This window comes from Lepidochelys kempii, chromosome 4 (assembly GCF_965140265.1).
Source record: "Lepidochelys kempii isolate rLepKem1 chromosome 4, rLepKem1.hap2, whole genome shotgun sequence".
Taxonomy (NCBI): Eukaryota; Metazoa; Chordata; order Testudines; family Cheloniidae; genus Lepidochelys; species Lepidochelys kempii.
In genome coordinates this window covers 14674940-14701216 of record NC_133259.1, presented here as the reverse complement: position 1 = coordinate 14701216, position 26277 = coordinate 14674940, and the positions used below count along the sequence as shown (strand labels likewise).

The 26277-nt window shown below is 40.5% G+C and overlaps 1 long non-coding RNA gene across 6 annotated transcripts in view; it reads right to left on the bottom strand.

The window, feature by feature from the left end:
• LOC140910162 (uncharacterized) overlaps nucleotides 1-26277 on the bottom strand; it is a 378033-nt gene that overhangs the window by 194085 nt on the left and 157671 nt on the right. For 4 of the 6 annotated variants that reach the window (XR_012158436.1, XR_012158437.1, XR_012158434.1 and 1 more), the window contains exon 3: nucleotides 2387-2494. The exons of the other annotated variants lie outside the window; for them this stretch is intronic. This is a non-coding gene — a long non-coding RNA (uncharacterized lncRNA). The remainder of the gene's footprint in view (nucleotides 1-2386; nucleotides 2495-26277) is intronic. 6 annotated transcript variants of the gene reach the window in all.

The following is a 26277-nucleotide window of genomic DNA, read 5'->3' as shown; positions in this document are numbered from 1 at the left end:
TGTGACCGTATTTTCAATTGATGCTGAAGATCTCCAGTATGCTGCACAAACAAAATTTTCCACATGAGAAGAAGACATGGCCCTGGCAGGATGCAGAAACAGTGTTAATTCATGAATTACAGGGAGTACCTGTTAGATCAGTTCTTGATTAGGAATGGGTGAAAAAAAATTATGGATCCAAACCTTCCCCTATCCTTTGAAACAAACCATTATTTAAGTTGGGAAAAGTGCTGTTCAACTTTTTCTCCTGCTCACACTTGTGCTCTTGGGATCCAACCAACAATAGAAGCTATTCATATCATTTTTCTGGCTCAAATGGAATGAGGAAACACCAGAAATCTTAATAAGAAAACTTGATTTCAGGAGATATCCTGTCCCTGCTCCAAATGGTTAATGATCTCAAACAGTCTTACAATCTACACCTTTTAAAAGCTTAGATTCTTTTCTCATCTTTTGCCCAGAAATCCTGCTTTTGAGTCCTGGGCATGCCTATATGGAGACATATTTTAGTACATCTGTAGCATTAACTAATGAGATAGGTAAAATGTGAGTCTCCCCTGATTACATACATACAGAAATATCAAAAAAATTGTATCCACCTTTTTTTCTTTCAGTGATTTTCACTACTGATGCTGATGCCAGGCAAAGAGAAAGCTGGCACTCAGGAAATGAGATTCCCACATAGTTCTGCTAATGAATCTCAGTCTGATCTGCAAGACACTTCTCTTCCATTAAGAGGCCCCTCCTAAGGGGAAAAAAAATCCGCCAGTATATATGGCAGATAATGTGGCTATGCACAACTATCCACAAAGGACTAAGCTGCACTTAAACCAGATTTATGTCGCATATGACCAAGTACAACTGATTTGGACTCATGTCTCCAGGTATGCATTGACAGACTATTATCTGACTGCAACATGTAGCCTGTCCTAGCTCCTTTGTTAAATGCAAAATATCTCAGTTCTCATTCCAGTCTAAAAACAATAACATGGTGCAGGTGTCGCTCAATGCCTAGTTTGGGTGGAAGAACTTTCATTGCCAGTGATGATGCACAAGAAGGAAAGAATTCTACTTTGCTCTCAGACCAAGTTTGCAGGGCTGGCCATAAGAAACCCCCCAACCTCCAATTCTACTTGTAAACTGAGCACATTTGATACCGAAATCTGAAAAACACAATAAATATGCAATACCATTCTGCCTTTTTTTTTTTTTTTAACAAAGCTGCTCTTCAGACTGGAGCAGCTCTTTACTTTATCTTGTTCCAGACACTGAACGGTCTTGATCTAAATCCACAGTACTTTAGCAAACGCATTTTGCTTTAGAAAAGTCCATAAAACCTTTCTTGAAAGGGAACTTTGCTATTTAAAATAATCAGCCACCCATCGATGTTAATCTTTAAGTGAAGGGCCTTCACTTTCCAAAAGCAGCTTTCCATATACTGCACAGATGTCACAGATTCAGGGAACCTGCAAAGACTCTATTGTTCAGGGAAAGGGAAAGGGGAAAACAAACTTGCTTCCATAACTTCATGGAATGATGCTGTGGGCCAATTTCAGCCCTGATGTAATGCCAATGATTTTAGTCCAACTGATACAAGGCCAGTGGAGAAGGAAAGCAGTTATACCACGGATGACTTTGATATCATGAGTCTAATCCAATGCCCACTGACGTCAATGGAAAGACTCCCACTGACTTAAATGAGCTTGGAATTGAGCCACAGTGCACAATACAAGTAACTACTCAAAGATTTTCTTTCTTTCCTTCTCTCTCTCTTTCTCCCATTTAATGTGCTTGCCTGCCAGTCAGGAAAGAAAGATGGAACTAAGCGCCGCAGATTAAAGGGCAAAGGGAGGAGAGGGAATCAGAAAAGTCATTCACTCTCCCAGTGGAAGAGAAGCACGTCTGCTCACAAAGGCAGTGACAAATGGCATGGTTAAGGCTTTCAAACAAATATATATATCTCAATAAGACGGTGTGAGCAAGTACATCTCCCACACACTACTTTTTTCTAAGGAAGCATCCAATGCCACTTGCCATGATAACTAAATTTATTATTAACTGTGTATTTCATGATGTTAGTGACAATATGTTAATGTGATTTTTCACGTCCTCCTGCAGTGAACAGATGGCTCCTTTTACTTTACTTTCCACATCAAGTGTGATTATTTCTTGGTGCCAAAAGCCACCTGCCGCTCCTCGGTCTCCAGTCTAATTTTTTATGTTGGTAAAACACAGCAGGACTTGTTATCAGTTGGATGGCATCTTAATAAAAGGAGACATGCCAACATATTGACATCATGTTCAAGGGGAAATTTTCGCCCCTGTTCCTGCCCCTCCCCCACTCAAAAATATATTTTTTAAAAATACCCATAAAAACAGACCATACCAGTTTCAAGATGCTCCAGTACAAATTTTGGGCCCAATGCCAAGATGCAGAGTTGGCCTCCTTTTGTTCCCGCACCAAGCACCTCACTCAGGGCTCTGATCTCTCGTCCTGTGTAATGATAATTAGTCATAACATATTCAGAAGTCAAATGTAAGCAGGAATACATTAACATTGAGATCAGTGCTGGGATCATTTTCATTGGGAAAATGACAAAGAAGGACACAAAAATTAAAATACGGGATGTGGATTCACAGTATCACTTTCAAATACATGAAGGGTAAACTCATTTGTTTGTCAGTCACGAGCTGGCACTCAGCAGACAGCTGTGGTTTACAATAAACAAACAATAGGAGCCTGATAAGCCACTGTTGCCGATTTCAATTTTTCTTCACCTTGTTGGAAACAAAGAAGGACAACGATTTAGGCCAAAGCCATCAAAAGCGGGAGCCTAAAGTTAGGCTCATAACTCCATATTTAGGCATCTAAATAATTGGCCTAATTTTGAAAAGTCCTGAGCATCCAGTATCTCCGATTGACATTTAGGAGCAGCTGGATGCTCAGCAATTTTGAAATTCAGGGTGGGTTTTTCAAAATATGCCTACGTAATTTAGACACACAAGTCTCACTGAAAGCTAACGGGACTTGTGGTCCTAGCTGACAGAGACACATTTGAAAATCCCACCTCGGGTTCTTTATGTGGGTGCTTAAATATGACTTACGAGGCTAACTTTATACATCCATATTTGAATATCTTGGGTTTCGGCTACGAACGACATGAGATAAAGTCTGTCCAGGAGACAGCATAAGTCTAATATTTTCTTCAATAGTCATTTGCTTCTGTGTCATGTTAGAGAAGAAAATGAAAACACCACTAGTGAGATTTCATTATTTCAAAATTTGTATTCTTGGTTAAAACTTTATTTATTCATTTTAGTTACAGAGGGGCTCATGCCAAACCCCTGAATCTGAAAGCCCCTGCACTTAAGGAAAAGTTGAGTACTAGGCTTACTGACCAACTACTTCGATAAGCAGACTAACAAGTCTAACGAACAGCCTGTAGTGTTACAAATATGGAGCATAGCTTTGCTGGTGCTGGCGTTGTGGGAATGAGATGTCAGAAGGGGAAATAATTTTTATTTAAATATGTAAAGAAAATATCATAGGTACGTACATTGCTTTTTTGTATAGAGGATCCCTTCAAAACAATTTCTCCAAGTGTGAAAGTCTCTCTTTAATAGCAAACTTGAGCCTGATCCAAAGTCCTCTGACATCAATGAGAGTCTTTCCAATCAGTTCCTGGGGCTGTGGATCACACCTTATCTCAGGTACTGTTTTTAAGAGAAAGTCATGGTCCACAGGATTTTGAGACAGGATATTTCTGAGTTCCAGTTGTCTCTGATACTGATTTCCTTTGTGGCCTTGAGCAAGACATTTTATCTCCTATCCTCCTTCCCATCTGTAAATAAGGTCAATAGATATTTTTTAAGCCTCCTTGCTTTATTACAGAAGTATTTTATTTGTATGAAAGAAATGAAGGCAGGCTGTGATTGCCAAGATGATCTCATGTACTTCTGACCTTCTTTAGGTCTTGAGACCTCTCTTTCCAGACTCATAAATATCCTCTATGGGGTTTTGGTCAGCATTAGTTGGCAGTTTTGGTCATACTGCACCTCTTGACAGTTTTTAAAATGATTGACCAGCGATTGCAGGCAATTAGCAGATATAAATATCTGGTCTAATGATATTTATGTGTAGTCTATTCAGTGTTTTTCTTAAATTGGTGAAAAAAATATTTTTTCTTGTTACCTGGTCACCTCTGTAGATAGTCAAATAATATTTGGCAAATTATGCACAATTTTTCCATCAATCTATGACTAATTTATTCATGAATCATTTGAATTTGCATTATTTTATCTCCTGTAGTTAGGCGTGGTAAAATTCATTTTTTTAATTCTATAAGTTTGATAATTTTGACCATGTTTATTTTAAGCATATTTTTATCTTTTATCAATTTACATTTCTACAGCTGCATAAAATTATGCGTTTTAAAAATAGATAAAATTGAAAAAAATGTTTATTATATCTTATCTATTCATTTTATCTATTTACATTATAGGAAATTGTTGTGGAAGTCAGACAATTATGTAATGAGAATAGATGCTGAGATTCAAAAGTTTAAAGTTTTGTAACTGTAACTGTCAACATCACATGTTAAAATAATAACAAAGTAAAGAGCCTTAAATCAAATACTAAATTCTCAAGCAACATTTTTATTACTTTACCTATTTGTACATTTTGAGTGTTATTGATGAAAATATTTTCCTCAATTTGTGTGTGCATGGTGAAATCGATGTTTACCGACATTTACCAATTTAATCTTTCCAAGCCTAACTGTAGATAACACTGTGGGATCTTATCTCCCATGCTGCTCAAGGCCAAAGCTGGCTAGAAATTGCAGAGGGAGCGGGGGAGTAGGTTGTAAAAATTTTTGAAGAAAAAACATTTCTATTTTCCCTTGTTTAAAAAAGAAAAAAAAGTTTCCAACCACCTCTGCTCAACATATTCATGAAGCCTCTGGATAAGAACTCTCTTAAATATTCTGTGTGCAACATCAGTAGGTTGATGATAGATATTACAGTATTTTAGAGCTGAGTGATGTTTTTGTTTTTGTTTTGTTTTGACAAATAATGGCTGTTCAAAGGAAACAAAATCTTTTCCGTGGGTTTTTTTTTTATTTTGGTTAATCGAAATGAATGAGGGGGCAGGAAAGAAGAGAAAAGGTAACTCAGAAAGCTGGGCTTTTCTATTTTTGAGAAATGAAATGAAATCTTTCAATATGAAAGGAAATGAAAATCATTTCGCTTCATTCCATTTTCAGGAAACGTTCCATGAAAATTTTCAAACATGAACCAAACCCATCACTTTTTGACCAGGCCTACTGTATATGTGGAGGGGTTTGGGTTTGTTTCTCCCCCTGCCCCCACTCTTTCCCCCCATTGACACTACAAATTTGGTCTGTTGCCTGAAAGAATGTTAGGACACTATTGAAGGCTGAATGTATCAGAGCTGCCTCATCCTCAACCCTGGGGAAATAGAAGTCTTTTTGCTGGGTACCAGTCATCAGCATGGGAAGTCTCACTCCCTTGTAATCCAGCTTGCTGAGGGGACTGATGAATCTGTTGTAAAACCCTGATGTCACTTCTGACATGCCTTTTCCATGGAAAAGCAGGGCTGAGATGAGCTGACTTTCCCCTCCCCGCCAACTGGGCAATTTGTACAGGCTACACTCTTATTTATCCCGTAATGAACTCACAACAAAAACACACACCTTCATAACCATAAGGCATGATGATTGTAATTCCTTCTTTATATGGCTCGCAGCAGGACTTCATCATTTGCAGCTTCTTCAAAAGGCAGCAGTATGTCTGCTTATTGGTTCAAACAGCTGAGAGCGTATTACCCGCTTCCTATGTTCTTGACACTGGTTTCCCATTCAGTGGAAAATATATGCTAGCACTGTTCTTTTATAAAGCCCTGGTTGGTGTTAGCCTTAGCTGTAGTTGAGCCTTGTTTTGATGTGTATCTGGGTATACTGAAACAAAAGTGAAATCTGTGAAATCCTTTTGGTATTTCCTCCTTCCCAGGAAGTATTCTAATTCTACAGCGGACCATAACGAGAGGTCACATGTATCATGGGTTGTAAGGAAACGTCTAGCAGTTGAGCTGCAACATTCTGGGAGATTGCACAGAGGAAAAGAAAGGCTTTTAAGGTGGGATTTTGAAAAAGCATCTAAAGGACTTAGGAAGCCAAACCCCATTATTTTCAAAGGGACGTCTGTTCCTAATGCCCGTAAGCCTTTTTGAAAATCCAGCCTTTAGTTCATTTATTTGTTTCAAGGCCTTAATATATATAATAAATATATAAAAAGGCTATCCAGAGCCCTTTGCTACTTGGTTAGCGGGAACACTGAGCCAATAAATCTGGACTCTGTTTCATTTCTGCTTTGCACCTCACATCTGAGACCCTGATCTAGCAAAGCACTTAAAAATGCATTTAACTTTAAGCACACAAATAATCCCATTCAAGTAAACAGTGCTATTTACTTACTTAAAATTAAATGTTTAAGGCCTTTGCTAGATTGGGGTCCAAGTCAATGCATGATCACACTGGTAAGCCTTAGGATGTGCATCTTGCTCGTCCCTGCAATCTCTCTGGGTCCATTTTGAACAGGTGTTTGAAGGCTTAAGCCCTAGGTTTTTATTGTATTTTAATTTGTTTTCATTCTGTTGCACTGTGCCCTTAGTGTCTTGCAGTCAACTATACATTGCAGTATTTCCATAAGTTAATTGTAATAAAAATAGTTAGTTTGCATTCTGTGAGTATTATACAGTTGAAAAGTCCTATTCATAGTCACCTGAATTAAAAAGAGAATTATTTCATCTTTGATCACAACTCTGTGTGTGCGCGCACACGTGTGTGTGTGTGTGTGTGTTTGCTTTGCAAAAAGAGTAATAGATTTTAGGGACCCAAAGTACCATTATGATGATGTAGTCTGACCTCCAGAGATTCCTGCATGCAGTCCAAGAACGGGTGGTGGAACTCCAGCAACTCCAGAAAGACAGTCTGGACTGACCACATTCTTTGTTAATTAAATAACACGTTCAAAGCCACACAGCAAACGAAGGTCAGAAGCAAGACTTGAGTCCATGTCCCTTCCCAGTTCGACCTCTAATTCACTCGCTCACAGAGCTTCCTGTAGCATGTGTTCACTGGCAAGAACCTCTGAGGAAGCAGTGAATTTATATGAATGGATATTTACCAAAAAATGAATTTTGAAGTCTTACATGTGAAGATTTGCACAAGAAACCTCATTCTAAGAATTATGCTTATCTCCTCGGGGGGGCATAAAACTTTTATTTTTTATTATACGCTTATTTGTATGGTGGTAGCACCTAGGAGCCCCACCCACTGACCAGTCTCCCATTCTGCAAAGCAATTAAGCACATGCTTAAACTAAACTAAATATGTGAGTAGTTCCATTAAATTAAATGGGATTGCTCATGTCCTTAAAATTAGGTATCTGCTTCAGTAACTTGCTGATTTAAGACCTGATCCAAAGCTCATTAATGTCAATGGACAGATTCCTATACACTGCAGTGGACTCTAGATCAAGCCCTTGGAGCCTAAGGGTTCAATCCTAAACTGGTAGGTGCTGAGCACTCCTCTGAGGTGCTGAGGGCCCTCAACTCACAAGAAGGAATCTCTCCATTGATTTTAATAGACAGAGATCCAAACTCCATATTGGCGTAAGCATGTGCAATTCAACTAGAAATCAACTCAGTTCTATCCATTTTCACTTGAGCTGAACTTGACTTATATCCTTTATATTTCATTTTGTATTCTGAGTTCTGGGAGTCAAATGCTGCTTGGAGAAGAACCTCAGCTTGCAGCTGGGTTTTTTTGTGTGTATTTTCATCGCCCGCAGTGGCTGATTTTGCAAACTACACCACACTCTGGGCCCACACGCCTTTGAGGGTAGGAGTAAGCCCTTCATTAGAAGTCATTTCGGTGGCTGGAATGTAGTCTCTCTCCCAATAATGTCTAGTATCATTTAAAACAAATTAATATTTCATTTCGTGCTCAGGTCATAATTCTCAGCATGGCACACATTACAAATGACCTTAAAGATGGACATGCAACAAACATCATTAGCAAATCAGAAAAATCCAAAAACCCCTTTAGACCTAAATCTTCCACCCTCTTTCTTTGGCTATTGGAACCTCATTTTCATAATTTAATTAATCTGATATTGGTAAATTACAGCACTTTCCCCTTAGGCTACTAGATAGTCTCTGTATATTCTATTATAAAATTGGTTCATTCATAATTTCTCTATATTGCCACTAAGCAGAACTACCTGGTTAAATTATGATGATGGTGCCTCATTACACGCACATTCTGAGACACTAAGTCATCATTTAATGTCACGAGTGTGCACTGTGTTCACACTGGGTTGCTAGACAGAATAATGCTCTTTTTTGTGCCGCTTTCCAGGAATGCACTTTCAAATTAAAATGAGTCAAACCTGGTAGATACAGATTGTCCAGGAGGGGGTTGGGTGCAGGGGGAGAGGTTTGGAAATAGTTAAGGTACAGGTATTGGAATGCAGTCGGAGACCAGAGCTTACTAGTTTAACTGAAGGACAAGTACAAATCTCATTAGGGAACTTCCACAGGAGCCAAGAAGAGTCTTTGGTTTCACCTACAGGTACAAAACAATAAGCTATTACGCTCTTTTTCTTCTAGAAAGTAAATGTTACAAGGAAGACAACTAAATAAGTCAGCCTTTACGAGGATCAGGCTCCTTTGAATCCCCAACTATCTGTTTTGGCAAGGTTTCTGATGCTTGCGTTATCACTTTGATATTAATACCCCTAATCCCCTGGGAGTAAGCTATTGTTTGACTCAGAGTAAGCTCTTTCCCTCAATATATGAGGCTAAATGTTAAATTAAACAGTCCTTCATCTAGGTAGAACATTATGCAGCAACTGTATGAGTGTTAGATATAGACAATTTGCTTCTTTTTTTTTTCTTTTTTTAATCATGCAGTCTAATAAGATCTCCAGGAGTAATCTCCCTACCAAAGTCTAAAGCAAATACGATCACATCTAGTCAGTCACCTACTTTAACCTCCCATCGAAATTACAGCCACACAATCTTTTCTGATTGTTTCAATCAAAACAAAATGAATAAACTTAACCCAGAGAATATTTAACTATCCACTGGAGTTTCCCGTAAAACCTTCACAATGTGATTTATCTGAACACTGGTGAAATTGCCTGCAATGCCTGGCCTCTGTGTTTAGCATACAATACAGTTCATTATTATCCCACCAGCTCTGGCCAAGCAACTCAATAAAAAAAAAAATTTTTTTTAAAGGAAAAGAAAATAAAGATTCTAATCTTAGATGGGGAGGGAAAGCAGGAGGACCAAGGCTATAGAAATTGCCTTCTGTATAGCTAGTGACTTTAGGTTGAGTTTACTGAAGTGCAGTGAAAAAAATATGGGAGTTATTTTAGCACTGATTGCAAAAGAAAATTACTTACACATTGACACAGAAATAGATGGACAAGCGAGTGCAATTCTAATCTGGTGGGCACTGGATATGTCATGCTTATTTTTTTCTTGAAAATACAAGAGGTTGCCAGTTTGATGCCGCCTTGAAAGTAAGTTCAAATTTTAATCCTGCACCTTTTTTCTCCCTATATATTAAGCAATATGTAACCATGCAGATATAGTGGCCCTTCTGACAACACCAGTGTTCCACTACTAAGACCATTGTCACCACTCTGCTGCGTTTAGTAGCATTCTGGGGTCTTGCAGGTTGACTCCTCTGATGAATCCCATCCCCCTACATCCAGACCCCCTGCACCAAGACCCCTCACTCGAACCCCACCAAGCCCCATTTCCATTGCATCCAGATGCCCCCCTGCTGAGCCCTATCCCCCTCACACCCAGACCCCCCTGTGCTGAGCCCCAAACCACCTTACAGGGACCCCACCACAGAGTCCCATTCGCCCCACACCCAGAATCCCCCAATAAGCCCCTGTGCATCTAGATCCCCGCCATATCCAGACCCCCACACTGAGCAGCCTGCATGCAGACTGCCCCACACAAAACCCTCTCACGCCACACCTGGATCCCCCCCACACTAAGCCCCTCCACACTTGGATCCTGCTGGGCTGAGCCTGCTTGCCTCACACCTGGATTCGGGGGGGGTGGGGGGGCAGCACTGTTTTTGTGGTGCCCCCTGCACAGAGGGGCAGAGCCCCAGCGTCTTTTTATTTCATTGCTGGAGCCCGGGCTCTAGGACCCTGCAGGGTGGAAGGGTCCCAAAGCTGCAGCTCTAGTCTGAGCCCAGAAGTCTGCAGCGCAAAGAAACAGCCCCCCAGACAGAGCCCTGCAAGCCCGAGTCAGCTGTCATAGGCTAGCCGCAGGTTTTTCTTTGCTGTATAGACCTACCCTTAAAGTCTTCTGTGCTTGATGTATATGGAAATACCAGTTTTGCCCTCTGCCCTGAATCTTTTTTGTCATCTGTATTGTTACAGACATACTTGCTGACAGGTATTTTGAAATAAATTACCAAAATAATTGAAAATGGCGTGATCATATTGAGTTGCGTTATTTTGACAAATAAAATACGCAGAATTTTTAATTTTTTGGCTCAGAATTCCCTCAGCAATAAACAAGGGAAAGAAACAAGATGGAGACTTGTTATTCTCTATGACTTAGGTAAGGGACAGATTTTCAGATCTGTTCAATACCCACAACCAGTGTCACAATGGGAATTGCTGGATGCTACGCCTTGAAAAATCGGGTCCAAATAGTGGGTGCTCCTAGACACTTGAAAATCTAACCCTGAGATTTTGAAAATGTAGACCCACATGAAAACAAAACAACTACATTCTACTTTCTTACCTCAGTCAAAATACAATGGCAAGCAATGGGTGGGGGGTTGTGATTACACAGCACAATGATGCTAATTCTTGTGATTTTATCATGAGTCTCACAATATTTGGTGTTTCTCAAAGCCCCTGCTCCTGGAGCTATGTGAATATGAAAACCTAGGCTTTCCTTTGAAAACAAAAAAGTAAGTTTCTTGCTCATGTTTGTGAATAAAAGCTCAAAGACATGACTCGAGCCTATCCTAAGCACTCAAAAACCAGTAGAGAATAAAAATGACCCCAACATTATTATTTTTTAAAAATCTCTTGGTTTTTAAACCAATCTTATGCTTTCTGTGAGCCTGATGCATGATTTTTGAACCCTGGGCAATGGCAATACTGTAACATGCTACCACGTTGGGGATCTGACCACAAATGCTGAATACCTGGGAACGGTCTAAAGGACCAAGTATGTATGCTCAGCTTGCAAAGAGAGGAAGCAACTGGTATTGCTCAGTAATGATGCGGCTCAGAAAGAGGCAGCCAGTCCTGAGCGTGAAAGATGTCAGCTCTACACGTATGGATAAAGGGAAGCAAAGGAAGGAATAGACAGGTCCCAGAAGGGCTTGCTATAGGGTCCAGTTTTCATGGCACAGCCCAGCTTTGAGAAGATTACATTTATCTGGTAGTTCTTTAAATGGTGCTGCAAATGACTTTTGCTTCACAATGCTGTGCATTTCCAAGAACAGGGACACCCCAAAGGAGCTACCACCATCACCTATGCAGATACATACACACAAAAGGACTATAACCAAATTTCATCACCCCTTTTCACCCGTTCGCCGATTCTGCTGAGGGAAATCATACGCTACTTACTATTCATATTCACTAACATAAGAGAGAGAGAACAAGCTGTTTAATGCCTTGCAGATGAACATGCATGGAAAAGCGGCTCTGACTGCCCACTGGACAGCCAGCGGTAATTTACTACGGATCTGGTATCTCCCTCCATGGCAAAGAGTGACTTTCATTACAGTAGAATCTCTAACAAATAATGTGTCAAATGTTTGATATAACAAGTATTTATTCCCCTTCTTATCATTCATATTCACTCACTCTCACTTTTAATATTCTCATTGCATATACATGAAACAAGATGTTGCAAAAATATTCCTGGACTCTGAAGCCTGAAAAAAAAGTACAAAACAGATACCCCACGGCATCTGTTATCTATTAATTATTATTATAGTATGTGATAAGTGCTTTACTGAACAAATAAAGAGATAAAGCCTCTTCCCTAAAGATACTGACAATCTATTTAATTATAATCTAACAAGAATCTCATTATTGTAATAAATAGTTGCCTAGTGTAAGAGGACTGGGTCCCTTCGAATAGTACAGTAGCAACCCTCAAACACTGTCTCCTTTGCAGCTGAACTAACAGCCTGATGTGAAAGCCCCATGGGGATTAATAGTTTCGAAAGACATTGGGTGATTAATTGTCATTGGTGATATGCATGTTTCCTCCTATATCTGTGACAGTTTTGACACAAGTAGAAGGCTTACAAAGGTGTGCCTGACAGAGGATTCCTTAATTATAACACAAAATGGATGAGCCTGACTGAGTTTTCCTTGCAAATGCCAGTTTTATTTAAGTGCTGAGTGAGTGAGAGGTTGTTCTTTGCCAGAAGAACTGGAGACAGCCAGCAACATCACAGAGTAATAAAGTTGTTTGTCAGCTCTCCAGAGATGCCTTAAGCTCCAGCCTTTCCCCAAGGGAAAGAACAACATAATAGGGATGTAATAACACAAGAGGCCTGGGAGAGAGTGCAGATTCTTATCCAAGGGGCATTTTTAACCCAGGAATTAAGCTTGTCAGTGGGCTTGCTAAAATCCCATTGCACTGTTTAACTTTAAAGACGTGAGCATGTAGGCATAGCAGTTTACTAGGTGATTTGTGGGGTCTACTCTTCTATAGACCTAGGCATCCCTACACACACACACACACACACACACAGAGTGTCTAATGAGCAAGTGATGAAACTTCATGATAAACCCTAGACTTCTGTTGCATAGGATTCTGCCAAGGCAAGGAATGCAGTTGCAATATTAGCCAGGGGAGCTGCCTGGTTCAGAGTGTTGGTAGTGTGATACAGAGCCTGCCAGTCCCCAGTTGCCCATATCTAATTGAGCTCCGGTCAGCGGTTCCTAAAAGTTGTCACCATCTGACGTGAAAGAGATTCAGCTGGGGGCTGGAATGGGACCATCAATCTCTGTTCCCACACTTTATAAACAACGACCTGAGTCAGCACTGATACCCGAGTTGAGAGTCTCAACAAAGAGACCCACCAGGGCCACGAGAACTAAACCCTTAAAGGGGATCCGTTCAGATGAGGGGTAGAATGCATGGATAGGACAGTGTGGAAAAGCTTGTACTCTCTTTACCTGTGTTCTACCTATTCTGTTTGGTTCTCTAGTCACCACTCTTTTAACCACCATGCTCTCTATTCATAGAAGCAGTGGTTTGGAATCCTGGAAGTAGAGGAATAGAAAAGAAGAAAGTTCATATGCAGTGTAACATCTGGCACCTCTAAATAGCACCAAGATACTGACAAAAGTTACCTAATGGGAAGATAAAAATACAGGGTTTCTTTGGGTTAGAGAGTACAGGTATAGAGGAAGGAGTGGCTGAACAGCCACCGGAGTGGGGGAGCTGCAGGCAGGGCCATGGCTCAGAAGACACAGGGTGATGCCGCTTCCCACAGGCCTCCAGTGCAGGCTAGTGAGTAAATAATACAAATTGGGCCCTTTATTGCAATCTTTTTACCCATTTTTCAACTTAAGGGAAATGATTATTATCTGATCCAAAATTTTACCTTGGATTGCTTGGTCCCATTTCCACATCTTGAATCAGGACCATGCCTGGAGATTTTCCAGTGATCCTAACTTGGCAAGGAATTGACATCTTGATTACTGTCCAGAATATTCAAAAAACAAAATAATGGACCAAAACCTTCTGTCAGCTGCCTTGGTACACCCCTCCCCGCACCTTGCTTTCAATGGGATTGCAATGCTGTAACAGAGGTGGATTGACCCCAATTATTAGGCTTCAGCAGTCACTATATTCCTGACATATAAGGGCAGGGCAGAAGAGAGGATGAGCTTTGTGTTGAAGAGGGAAAGATCTGCTGAAAGCACGAAGCCAGTAAGGAAATAGGCCATTGCATGCTATGCATAGGCATGGATTAAAGTAATACAGCAGAGTCCATGCAAGTGTTTAAGGAATGTGTCCATCTCTGATTCTGCAAAGATTGCACTAGGCAGCTGACTCACAGATCATGAAGGGGGAAAAAAGGCTTTCGCCCAAAGTTCTTACAATCTTTTGGAGATGGTCAAAATTCAAGTGCATTATGTCTTTCACCCATTTTAGATACAGCTGATAGCAGTATATACAACTGTTCTTCAATAGTTCTGCTCCTTTGTAGAAGGTCTCAGAGAGTGTTGCTGGACAGCTGTTCCTTCCCCAAAATTTCCACCAATGGTCCACTGAATGCATCCAATGAAGTGAGCTGTAGCTCACGAATAACAAATAAACAAATAAACAAATAAAATTTATAAATAAATTTGTTAGTCTCTAAGGTGCCACAAGTACTCCTTTTCTTTTCACCAATGGTCTTGTTCTGTCCATTGTGTATATGATGTTGGATGAGAACGAGGTATTTTGGGTTGCAATGCTATCAGTATATAGATGACTTACAGCTCTACATCTCCTTTTCATTATATCTAGGTGGCACAGTTTATTTGCTTTCTGGATGCCTGACTGAGAGAAGGACAAGGATAAACAAACCACCTGAAATTCACCCCAAAAGAGATGGATGTGATAATCGCTAGCAAGGGGAAGCAACTTGAGGAATTGACAACAGCATTGCCACACCTGGCCAGAGAAGTTTGTTATCTTGAGATACTTTTGGATCCTTGATTGTTCTTGGATTTCCAGGGAGGATCAGTGACTCATACCTCTTTTTTTCTCCCATCTGCTAGTTGCTAATAAGTCACAGCCTTTTCCTTATTATGTGAAACTTGCCACAGTCTTTCAGGCCTTTGTCACCAGTGCACTCTGCTTTGGGCTGTGGCCTATGCTTGTTTAACAGAGTGAGTTGATGTGAGCACACTACTCCTGTGCTCTAACAACTGCTCTGTCTTCTCATCTTCCTCTGGGTACAATCTATGGTACCTAAGTGTGTGTGTACATACACCCTTCAGGGATTCTAATATAGAAAGTCATAAATGGGTTTGAACCGGTCACCTTTGGACAGCCTCTCTTCTCCATTTATCACTATGATGGCTGATATCATTCAAAGATTTTTTTTCCTGCCAATTTGTTGATGGGCTCCTGTGGGGGTTAAAAGAAGAACATTGCCTCCCTATGGCTGTGTACCAGAAGTCCAATTTACTGATCTTTAGAGCACCGTGCAAGATATATCTTTTTGGTCAAAACAATATGGAGCATTAGTAGATTATCAATCAATGAATGGGACAATACAGGGAAGAGAGTTGTACATAATTTATATCATGCAACGTTTGATTTAATGTTTAGTAGAATTTAATCGGTCACGTGCCCAGATGCTAGTGTCAGGTGCATAACAAATCATTTTCAAAAGTACTCAACGTTGGCCTAACTTTGCTCCCCTGGGAGTCAACTGGGGTTCTACTGTTCACCTAACTAAAAATATGTGTTTACTTTTGGAGAAGATGTTTTATTTATTTAGGGTGGAATTTTTAGACAGGTGAACAGTAGATACACACATTTTTTTTTAGATTCCAAACAGTTCCCTTCTAGCCCAAATCATCCTGTAACAATAAAGAAGTGTCTGTTTATGGATAGAGGAAATATAGACAAAACACAATTAAACCCTGAACTGTTAATAGTAATAGTGAGTTTCCTTTACTATATGAAGATCCAGTACATCAGTAATGTTACTAATAGTCCAGAAATAGCAATCCAGATTTCATGGCATCTGTCCATGCTTGCCTGTAGCCCATAAATCACCTTTTCATAAGATGCCATCTGAGTTAATGATGGGATCCCTTCCTCCTCCATAGTTGAATGTTTATCTTTCCAAAGCCATATGATAATTCTTTTAGCGGAGATCAAGCTTATTCTTAACCAATAATTCAAGATACAAAAATAGTTTTCTTTGGTGCCCGTCTTACATACCCCCCACCCCATGAATACTGTATGCAATATTAGATACTGAAAATTTGTGTGTGCCTATATAAAAACCTCTCAATAAATATTAAGGGCCAAGAACCTCTGCCAGCATAAATTGGCATAGCTCCAGTGACGTTTTATTTTTATACACACACATATACATACATATATATGTGTGTGTGTTATTTAATACTAGCAATATGATATATGAACTTCTATAATGTATTTATTATAATATTGTGTACAGTATGTGTGTATACATAGTAATTTGGGACTGATGATGCATACAGAGCTCTTTCATAGGCTACAGCAGTGATTCTGTACGCCGAAGAGATCAAGTACATATTTTCAGCTGCAAAGACAGGCCTAATTATTAGTGCTGATTAAGAGGTATTTCTGTGTAGCTGAGCATTGGGGCTGTGCATGTGTTTCATTGATCTTGATGGCATACTGTGACAGGATACAGCTGTCCAGATGTGCTCTGTAACCTGCTCCAAGGCCAGCACCTTTACACTGGTACCAGTTCCTTAGCAGGGTGTGTGGAGAGGACTGTTGATGTACACGCTCTGCCTCAAGGAGAGAAACATCAGAAGGGTCTCAATGAACTAGAACCAAATGCCTTCAGGAAGAAAGGAATCTAACCTGACCTTGATGTGTCCAGTTGACTCTCTCCACCTACTGTAGCATTTTGCCCTGAAGCAAACAACGGATACTGCTATGTGATATATAAATGGTAGGTGTGTGCCATTTTTAATTGTGTCTGACTTCAGAAAGTCAGAGATGCACTATTAATCTCAAATTAATATTAAAGGGCCAGATCCTTATCCAGTGTAAATTGGCCTAGCTCCAGTGATGTCAAAACAGCCGCATTAATTTACTCCCGCTGAGGATCTGGCCCTAAATGTGCCACAAATGTGGACTGAAGGGAGACTCCAGGGGTGCAGATCTTTTTCATAAATCTGCATTTGAATACAGGAGGTTAAATATAACCTTTTCATTCTAATGCCTCCTCCTCCTCCAGCACTGCCAGTACTAGAATTGGGCAAATCCTAAAGCAAAATGTGTGAGGGGAGGGCAGAAATGTTAATATTTAAATAATCATTTCCATGTTTTTCCCATTTCGTGTTAGCTTTTTGTCAATATTCTAGCATAGAGTGTTCCGGCAGAAATGTTTGTGGAAGCAATGAATCTTAAGTGAATACTGGACAATATTTAGCAAAAGCAAATTCTGAATTCATAATCACAAGTGTTAGCACTGGGACTCTGATTCAAAGAGTTACGTACATCCAACCAGTGAACACACGCATACCATGCAATCTATGTATCCAGTCAAAACCAATCAACACAACTCAGATTTCAAATACTAAATATTCACATGCCCTAGCTACAGACCAATAATTGTTTACCAGAAGAATTTGACAAAGAATTTTGAATATCAATGACATTTTGTCAGCAACTCCTGGACAGTTGACTGGGTTTCTGTTTCTCAGTTTTCTATCTGTAAAATGGGAATAATAATCTCTCTTTTCTCTGACTCTTTTTCTGTCCTGTCTATTTAGACTGAAAGGTCTTTGAGGTATGGACTATTTCTTATTATGTGCCAACACAATGGGGCCCTGATCTTAGTTGGGACCTTTATGCAGGAACTTTAATTTATTATTGCCTGATCCAAAACTCAGAGCTTTACAGTTAGAGACATAAGAGAAGTAGGTTCTGCATAGTGAACAAAGTTTGCAATCACATGCTGTGCTGCAATTTGTTTATTATGTTCAATGTAAAACAGTCTAAATTCTCCAAAAGAATGTATTGTGCTATATACATATATAGAACCAAAATAATCATATATATATATGATTTGCAGTGGCCAGTCATGTCACATCTGATAACTATGACAAGTCATCAAGATGTTGGGTTAGCACATTGCCTTGGCTTTCAGCTCAGATAAATAGGTAGGAGCTGATAACTCAACAGTAGCTCTGTGCTCCAGCTGCCTAGAGGTATTCCAGTGTAATTAACAGTAGCCCATCCAAGGTTCTTACTGCATTTCGATGTTACATCTAAACATACAGTGGACTTACACATGAGAGCCTTGTATAGAAAGACTGATTGAATAAAAATGCAGTGTGGCAAAAGTTGAAAAACCACAGGAAAAGATTGTGAACTTAACCAAGTAGTTTACCTTTCTTTTTCAAGAGCAACCTAGCCAAGATATTGCCTTACAATTTAACTGATAAACGTTGATAACTCAAAAGGCTGGTAAAGCCATTGGCTACTAATCTGATAGCCTAATACCAGGGGTGGCCAACCTAAGCCTGAGAAGGAGCCAGAATTTACCAATGTACATTTCCAAAGAGCCGCAATAATACATCAGCAGCCCCCCATTAGCTCCCCCCACCATACACACCGCTCCCAGCACCTCCCACCCACCAGCAGCACTGCGGATCAGCGCCTCCCCCTCCTTCCCTGTACCTCCCGATCAGCTGTTTTGTGGCATGCAGGAGGCTGGGGGGTGAAGGGAGAGAAGTGAGGGCACGGCAGGCTGAGGGGAGGGGATGGAAAGGGGTGGAGTGGGGGCAGGACCTATGCCAGAGCAGGGGGTTGAGTAGTGAGCACTGCCCGGCACATTGGAAAGTTGGAGCCTGTAGCTCCAGCCCCGGAGTCAGTGCCTATACAAGGAGCTGCATATTAACCTCTGAAGAGCCGCATGTGTCCCTGGCCTAATACAGAGAAGAGTACATTTAACACAGTAATCATCTGGTAGGGTTTGTATAATGATCTCTCTTCATGAGGTGATTTCTGGATGCTTTTTAGTTTTATATCTTTAAGGACACTTGATCCAGGAAAGCACCTTCCATTAATATCAGGTATGGGTAACTAAAAAAAAGTGTCAGAAAGATAGACCATTTCACAAAAGAAAACCCTTCTCTCATGACTAGAGCTGATTGGGATTTTTTCCTCCCTCACAGAAATTTGACTTTTCAGTCAAACTGAAAGAACCAAAATAATTTGGCCAAAACCTGAAATATTTAGATTCGGAAATACCACAGAGTGCTCCATGCGAGTTGAAGTTTAACTGCCCCGTGCGCGCATTCATTGCTATAAGTTAGACACCCTGGTTGGATTACATCTCTCAATATTCACCGAAATCTCCCCTCTTTATCATTTTTGATGGAAGATTTTTGACCAGCCTTGCTCATGACTTACATTTTTGCCACAATGTGTTTATTTTCCATGAATATTTCTATAAGCATCTGTCAAGTTAAATCCAATGCACTCTAGCTAAAATATCTAATGCTGGCATTTTCAAAGGAGCCTAAGGGGGTTATATGTCCATGCCTAACTCCCTTAGGCTTTTTTGAAAATCCCAGCCTAAATGATAGGAAGAGCTCCAGTTACCCCTAAGTTCGGCTAATGTTAACTTTACAGGAACGACTTCAGGCACATGGAGCAGAGAGCTACCATCTTGTTACCATTGACAGCTGCACAAGTTTAACAGGAGTGATACATGGGTCTACATTCAAAATGGCAGTAGGGAATGACCAGGTTTTACCCTTTTTCTAGCCATTGCTAAGAACACTCAAGCATCTGTTCTGCCATCAATGAGAGCATAGAGCCTAGGAATGGGACCTTCATGCTAGGCTCTGTGCTCTCACTGATGGCAGAAGAGATGCTTATATACATCCATAGTGTATATCTCTGCAACCCCATAACATGTGCCAAGGCACTCCCCATTTTGCATAAAGAAACTACCTGAAGAAATTAACTTTGTTTCATTTGCATTTCTAGTTTTATTTAAAACCAAAAACATTGCAATATTCTATAAGGTGGAAAGTTTCATTGTTTTATATTTCTTGTATAACACAGATTATCTAATGGTACTGACTACATCCTTCCCGGTATATGATCTAAAATTAGCTTCGTCTCCTCCTTTATATTCCTGGACATTATGGACTGGTGGGAGAAAAAAGGAGGCGATGTAAGAATGTGGACTGCGAGAGCAGTTTAGTTATTATAGCTGCCATCGGTAACTTATGTTCAGAGGAACTAGCACAGGTTCCTTGTTTTCTGTGACCTCTGCCACTGTTTATCATTTACCTCTCACCTAAGACTTAATTCTGCAACCTTTACTCATAATATATAGCATTACTCTGTAACTAGTCCCATTGATTAAGTATTACTTGAGTAATACTATGTGGCCCAGCCCAAGATTAAGGGATCTACATGGCCCCAGAGAGGATCCTAGGAGCTCCCCTAGCTAGACTATAAATTATACAAGTTACCATAACTCATGATTTAGTAATACTTGAGTAACTTGAAGTATCTGGTCCACAGTGTGTACTTTTATTTTATTCCTTTTTCCTTTCCCATCTGCCTGTCTTTCTTTAAAATGTATGTATTGATGGGAGAACATTCATTTAAATAATTTGCAAGGGCCTGGCTATGCATGTGACTCGTAACTTAAATGAAAAATCTTTTCTTGTGCAGTGTGCAACTGCAAGCAAAGTTGAGTCCAGAGTATAATAAAATAGAGGTTGAAGGCAATTTTCAGTACATGTTTCCATCCTTCTATGCTTCACAATATTTTCTCTTAACAACATTCCTGGACACTGCCATTTGAAAAGTAATAGACAGATATTCCAGAATATTATGTCTACATAATAACAACAAAATATATGCATACATAGTAAACAATAAGCCACATACTCTCCTTGTGGGTTAGTTTTATTATATCTATGTGAGAGAAGGATAAATTAAGGAGCGCAGAAGCAAAGTAATTTGCCCAACATCAAGGTGTGTCGAAGTAAAACCAAGAATAAAACTTGAATAATCTGCTTGCTCTAAACTCTAGTCACACTATGGGTTCAGTTATGCCATCTAGTCCCAGCCCAACATTAAAGGGTCTACATGGACCCAGAGGGAATGCTAGCTAGACTATAAATTACACAAGTTACCATAACTCATGACTCATGACACAGGCTGAGGTAACTTAGGCCACGTCTACACTACCTGCCGGATCGGCGGGTAGTGATTGATTTATCAGGGATCGATTTATCGCATCTAGTGTAGACGCGATAAATCGATCCCTGATCGCTCTGCCGTCGACTCCGGAACTCCACCACAGTGAGAGGCGGAAGCGGAGTCGACGGGGGAGTGGCAGCCGTCGATCCCACACTGCGAGGATGAGAAGTAAGTGATTCTAAGTCGATCTAAGATATGTCGACTTCAGCTACACTATTCTCGTAGCTGAAGTTGCGTATCTTAAATCGATATTCTCCCCCCCCCGCCCCGCAGTGTAGACCAGGCCTTAGAGCATTACAAGCTTACATGAGGAAGGAATGTCCCTCCATGATATAGCTGGATTGCAGAAATACAGAAGGTTTATTATGTGATGTTTATGATTTCTTATGAAACATCCAGCATTGGTCACTCCAGAGAAAGAATATCAGACTAAATGAAGGCACTGGTCATTTATTCATAGAGAGGGTCAAATAACATTCAAAAATAATTCATTTGACAATATACGTATCAGTTGTCAATTCAAATAATTTCCAGCTACATTTCCCCCATTTGACTAGCTCTGCTTATACTGTACAAAAATTCTGCATGGCAGGAGCATTAAATTCTAATTTATTGTTAGAAACATTTGTTCAACATTAATACCTATGTATTAATTGATGCATAGTTGTTAACCAATCCTCTCCTCCTTTATCATGTTGATACAATCAGCTATTACTTCATTAGCAAACAATGGGCACAATTCTAAAGTCCTTGCTTGGGCAAAAATTCCTTCTGAAGGCAAGGGAAGTTTTGCCTAATGACTTCAGGGGTTGGCCTAATAATTGTAATAATCACCAAAAAAACATAGTTGGGAGACTTCTACGGAAATCATTGCCCATATTTAAATATAACTTATTTTCTACTTGCAGAATATTGATCCAGATTAGCCACAACAAAGGTCAGTGGGCAAACCTCAACTCATTCTGCACTGAGGCCTTCATCAGCTTTAACCACCAACAGGGTTTATGACAAATGAAAAGCCAGGCTTCCAGCTGAATTTCAGTTTAGTTATTTTTGTTTTAATGTATGTGTGAATCAATTAATCCTGTCATAGAAGGGCATCGTAAACTGTGTGCCAGAGTTAATGAGTCAGACATTATCACATCATTACACCAGCTGGCATAATGTAGCATGTGTTGTTTGTCATAATATACACTGCCATGCTTAACAACCATTAATTGTTTACACGAACAGTCATATTTTTCTTCAAAGAACCTTCAGCGACTGGTTAATATTTTGAAGGCTTCTTAAGTGAGTAACTCTTACAAACTAAAAGATAACAACAAAAATAAGCCACTCTTGCAGGAAGCTAAACAAAACAGAATCACACATCACGACAATTAAAGCTCCATCTCTGTCACCTTAAAAAAGAATACACTAATATCTCTAATTCTTATAAGTTCCATGAATTCGATTCCCATTGGTTGACATCCCCACTTATAATAATGATGACTAGTCTTGTCTCTATATAGCATTGACAAAGTCCTGTCCTTATTCTCAAATGCAAACTACAAAAAGCAGAAGAAGGGAAAGAACTTGGGCCTGACTCTTCTCTCTCTCCTTGATGTAAATCAGGAGAAACCCCACTGAAGCCAAGGGAGTCACATCAACGTAAAACTGCTATGACATTGGATGCAGGCCTTCTCTTTATAGGTATAAAGCTTTAGAGAGGAGGTGGTTGTGCCGTGCCCTGCCTTTGCTTGCCCCACTCATAGATCACCTGGGTTTGTCGGCTGAAAATACAGTAATCATTTCTATTTTACCATGATACTTTGGCTGCTAGTATTTCCTTGGCTGACTAAAGACAATATTTGGCCACACATAGCAACAAACTCAGGTTTACCAGCTTTCTATGAATTGGCTCAGTCTGCTTCTGGCCAGATTTGCTGGCCATATGGCTTCCCAGAGCCAAAGGCTAATAACGTATTTAAGGAAGAGATTACTGGAACAGCCAAGAACACTGATTTTGACCCACAGGTACTGTCTATATATATAGACAGATACTCCTCCCATACCCCAACCCCCCAAAAAAACCAGTTACATTGGAGTTAATGGTTTTAAATACATCAATTTTCTTTAGGCAAGCAAATAAAGACTCTTAAATGAGCACTGAAGTGGAAAAAACACAAACCAAACATTGGGAAACCCATTAGTTTCAAGGTAAGGTATCATTTTTTTTAAAAAATGAAGTATACGGAAATATGGAGTATCAATAGTTCAAACAACCTTAATGTTCTGTTAGCTTGATTTAAGTTTAAGACTGGGAGAAGTACAAAACACAATGCTACTATTTTGATGTAAAACACTGAGTCCAGTTTCTTCACCTCCTGGAATTAACAGCCACCATCAATTACTATTTGAAGTGTAACTAGGAAGCTCAGTCCTGCAGCTACAGACATGAGGATGTCATGGAAGTGACATCTCCCCTGACATCTTAAACCCCAGGCGCTAGCTGTTTTATGCCTATGGCTGCACCTAAAGTGGCTTCAAAAAACCCTATTGGCCTGGATTAGGATTTAAGGCCCTGATTTAACAAAGCACTCAGGTATGTGCTTATATGTAAGAATGAGAGTAGCCCCACTGAAGTCACATGCTTAAAGAGAAGCATGTGCTTGTGTACTTTTGCTTAATCAGACTATACCCAATGGCATAAAACTGGTTACTGGACTAGTTTTGAGTGCATTCTAATGTTTTTTATATCTGTAACTCCAGTTTTAGTTCTGTGTCAGGGAATTTCCTTCACGTTTTTTATATTGTCAAGATACAAAATACCGGTATCCCTGCTACATAGACACACTTATTCACCAACAAATATGTAAAATAGAGTCATTAATTTGACACTGGCATTCGATACCATGCAGCATTAGGGTCTCAGGCTTGCTAGAACTATGCAGTGGACGTCAAAATTCTTCACCTTAGGTGGTAATACCAAGAACACTGCAGGAATTCCCATCGATCTCAGGAGCTGGGGCATCACAGTTCCAACAGAAGCTGCTGAAGGACTTACTACAGAATCATAATTTATGCTTTATTCTGACTGTCTGCCGGAGTGCTTGCAGTGCTTAGAAACTCTGTCAGAATCCTGAAGTTCATCGGCAAGAATACATCAGGTTCAACATTTCTCCATTTCTGCTGAGGAAGCGTAAATAGTTCTCCTTAAAAGTCTGCAACACGCCAAAGAAGAATTCCAACACACCTAATTCTCCAGGGACTATCTTCCCAACAGGTAGGGACAGCACAAGAAGACAGTAGGAGGCAGTAGAAATCAGCAAAACCTTCACAAATAACCAAATTTGAAGTTTCTGCACTTCACTGTTTTCATTTTCTTAAGATGTGATACAACAAAGAAGCAGGAGAAGAATATTAACAGTGACACGGGAGAAGGATCATATCTGGCTGCTGAATGCCTGTACATTGTCTTAATATTCTCTGTCCCTATTAAAGTAAACAAATATATCTCGTTGCATATGGTGGATATGTCATGCTGCAAAAATCTACATTTGGAAGTATGACATTTTCTTCAGCTGCTGTGTGGTGCTGCTGGTCTGGTACAGAATGGCTGCGGCTTTCCATCCCAGAGATAACAACCTTTAAGCAGTAGGTGAAGTGTTTCTTGGACATTAGCGATTCAAATCTCAATGTAATGCTAGAATTCAGCAGGCCCCACTGCAGGATGAAACACTGGACAATTCAGAGGGGAAACACTACAGCAGGGCCGCAGTACTGCTAGAACTGGGCCTCCACCTGAAATTTAAGAGAGACGGAGAAGGCAGCACCTAGGGTTGTCAAAGATTGCTGCTCACTTCTGGCCACCTCAGCTTGCTATTGAGCCTCCATTCCTTTTCTAAGCAAACTAAAATTACCTCTGCTTGTAAAGAAAGATGCCAGAGTACATCAGACTGCTCCACGGACAGGAAAGGACTTTCACAAACTGTGTGATTTCCTGCTGGAGAACTCCTCATTCCTTTCCTCACCGTGTTAATGTACATTTACTGCTGTGCTCTGTAGGGACATTGTAGCCGATGGCTGTGCTGTTTTTCAGACCCTGTGATTGCATCATCAGAACCATGGCAGTAAAGAGCTGCAGGTCCTGACACACTGATGGCTTAAGAAGCATGAGGCTCAGAGATCCTAGGAATTAAAGTTTTTGTTCTGATGACATCTTGAATAGGCTAAGTGAAACTGTTGTCCCTTCCCTTAATTCTGCAAACTGACCCAGATACATGCATGGCCATAGACGCCGACTCCATAGGTGCTCCGGGGCTGGAGCACCCATGGGGAAAAATTGGTGGGCACCCACCAGCAGCTCCCAACCCCAGCTCTCCTCCGCCTCTGCCTCCTCCACTGAGCGCTCCTTGCCCGCTTCTCCTCCCAGGGTAACAAGCTGTGGGAGGGAGGGGGGGGAGAGGGAATGCGGCACGCTCAGGGGAGGAGGCAGGGAAGAGACAGGGCCAGGGCCGGGATTTGGGGAAGGAGTCCAATAGGGAAAGGGAGGGGGCGGAACTGGGTGGGGACTTTGGGGAAGGGGTTGGAATGGGGGCGGGGAAGGGGTGGGGCAGAGGTGGAGTTGGGGCGCGGCTGGGGTGGCGCGAGCACTCACCGGCGCCAGGAGAAGTTGGCGCCTTTGTGCATGGCAAACAAAATCCTCTCTGTACCATCTTTAGATTATTTTAAGAATCAAAATCGGTTGAAAATGATCATAAATATCATTGCAATTTATTACAATATGACAGACATGCAGAGTGTGGGCCTGGCTCCTGTCTTGTTGGTTGGAAAGCTGTCAGTTGCGTCCACTTTGTCCCATATTAAAAATAAGTTGGTACACCCCCCCACAATATTACCCTGAAACTCTTTAACATGTCCTCCTAGGAAAGAACCTTCTTGCTGGCAAACATAACAATGCCATACAAACAAGGGAGAGACCCTTGAAAGGAGACATCCATTTAGAGGTGCAATCCCATTCATCAGTCATTGTTCAGATTATGACAAATCTTAAATGCCATGGTTTTACAGGGAGGGCTGGATGGGCTTGGAGGCTTGGCCAACAACATTCTCTGTACGCTCTCAATTAATGTTACCAAAGATTAACTGTCACTAATGAGCATTGTTCACACGGTTCCATGTGCATCACTGTCATATCTGCCTACATTCAGCCACCCAATTACTGAACAGGTGTA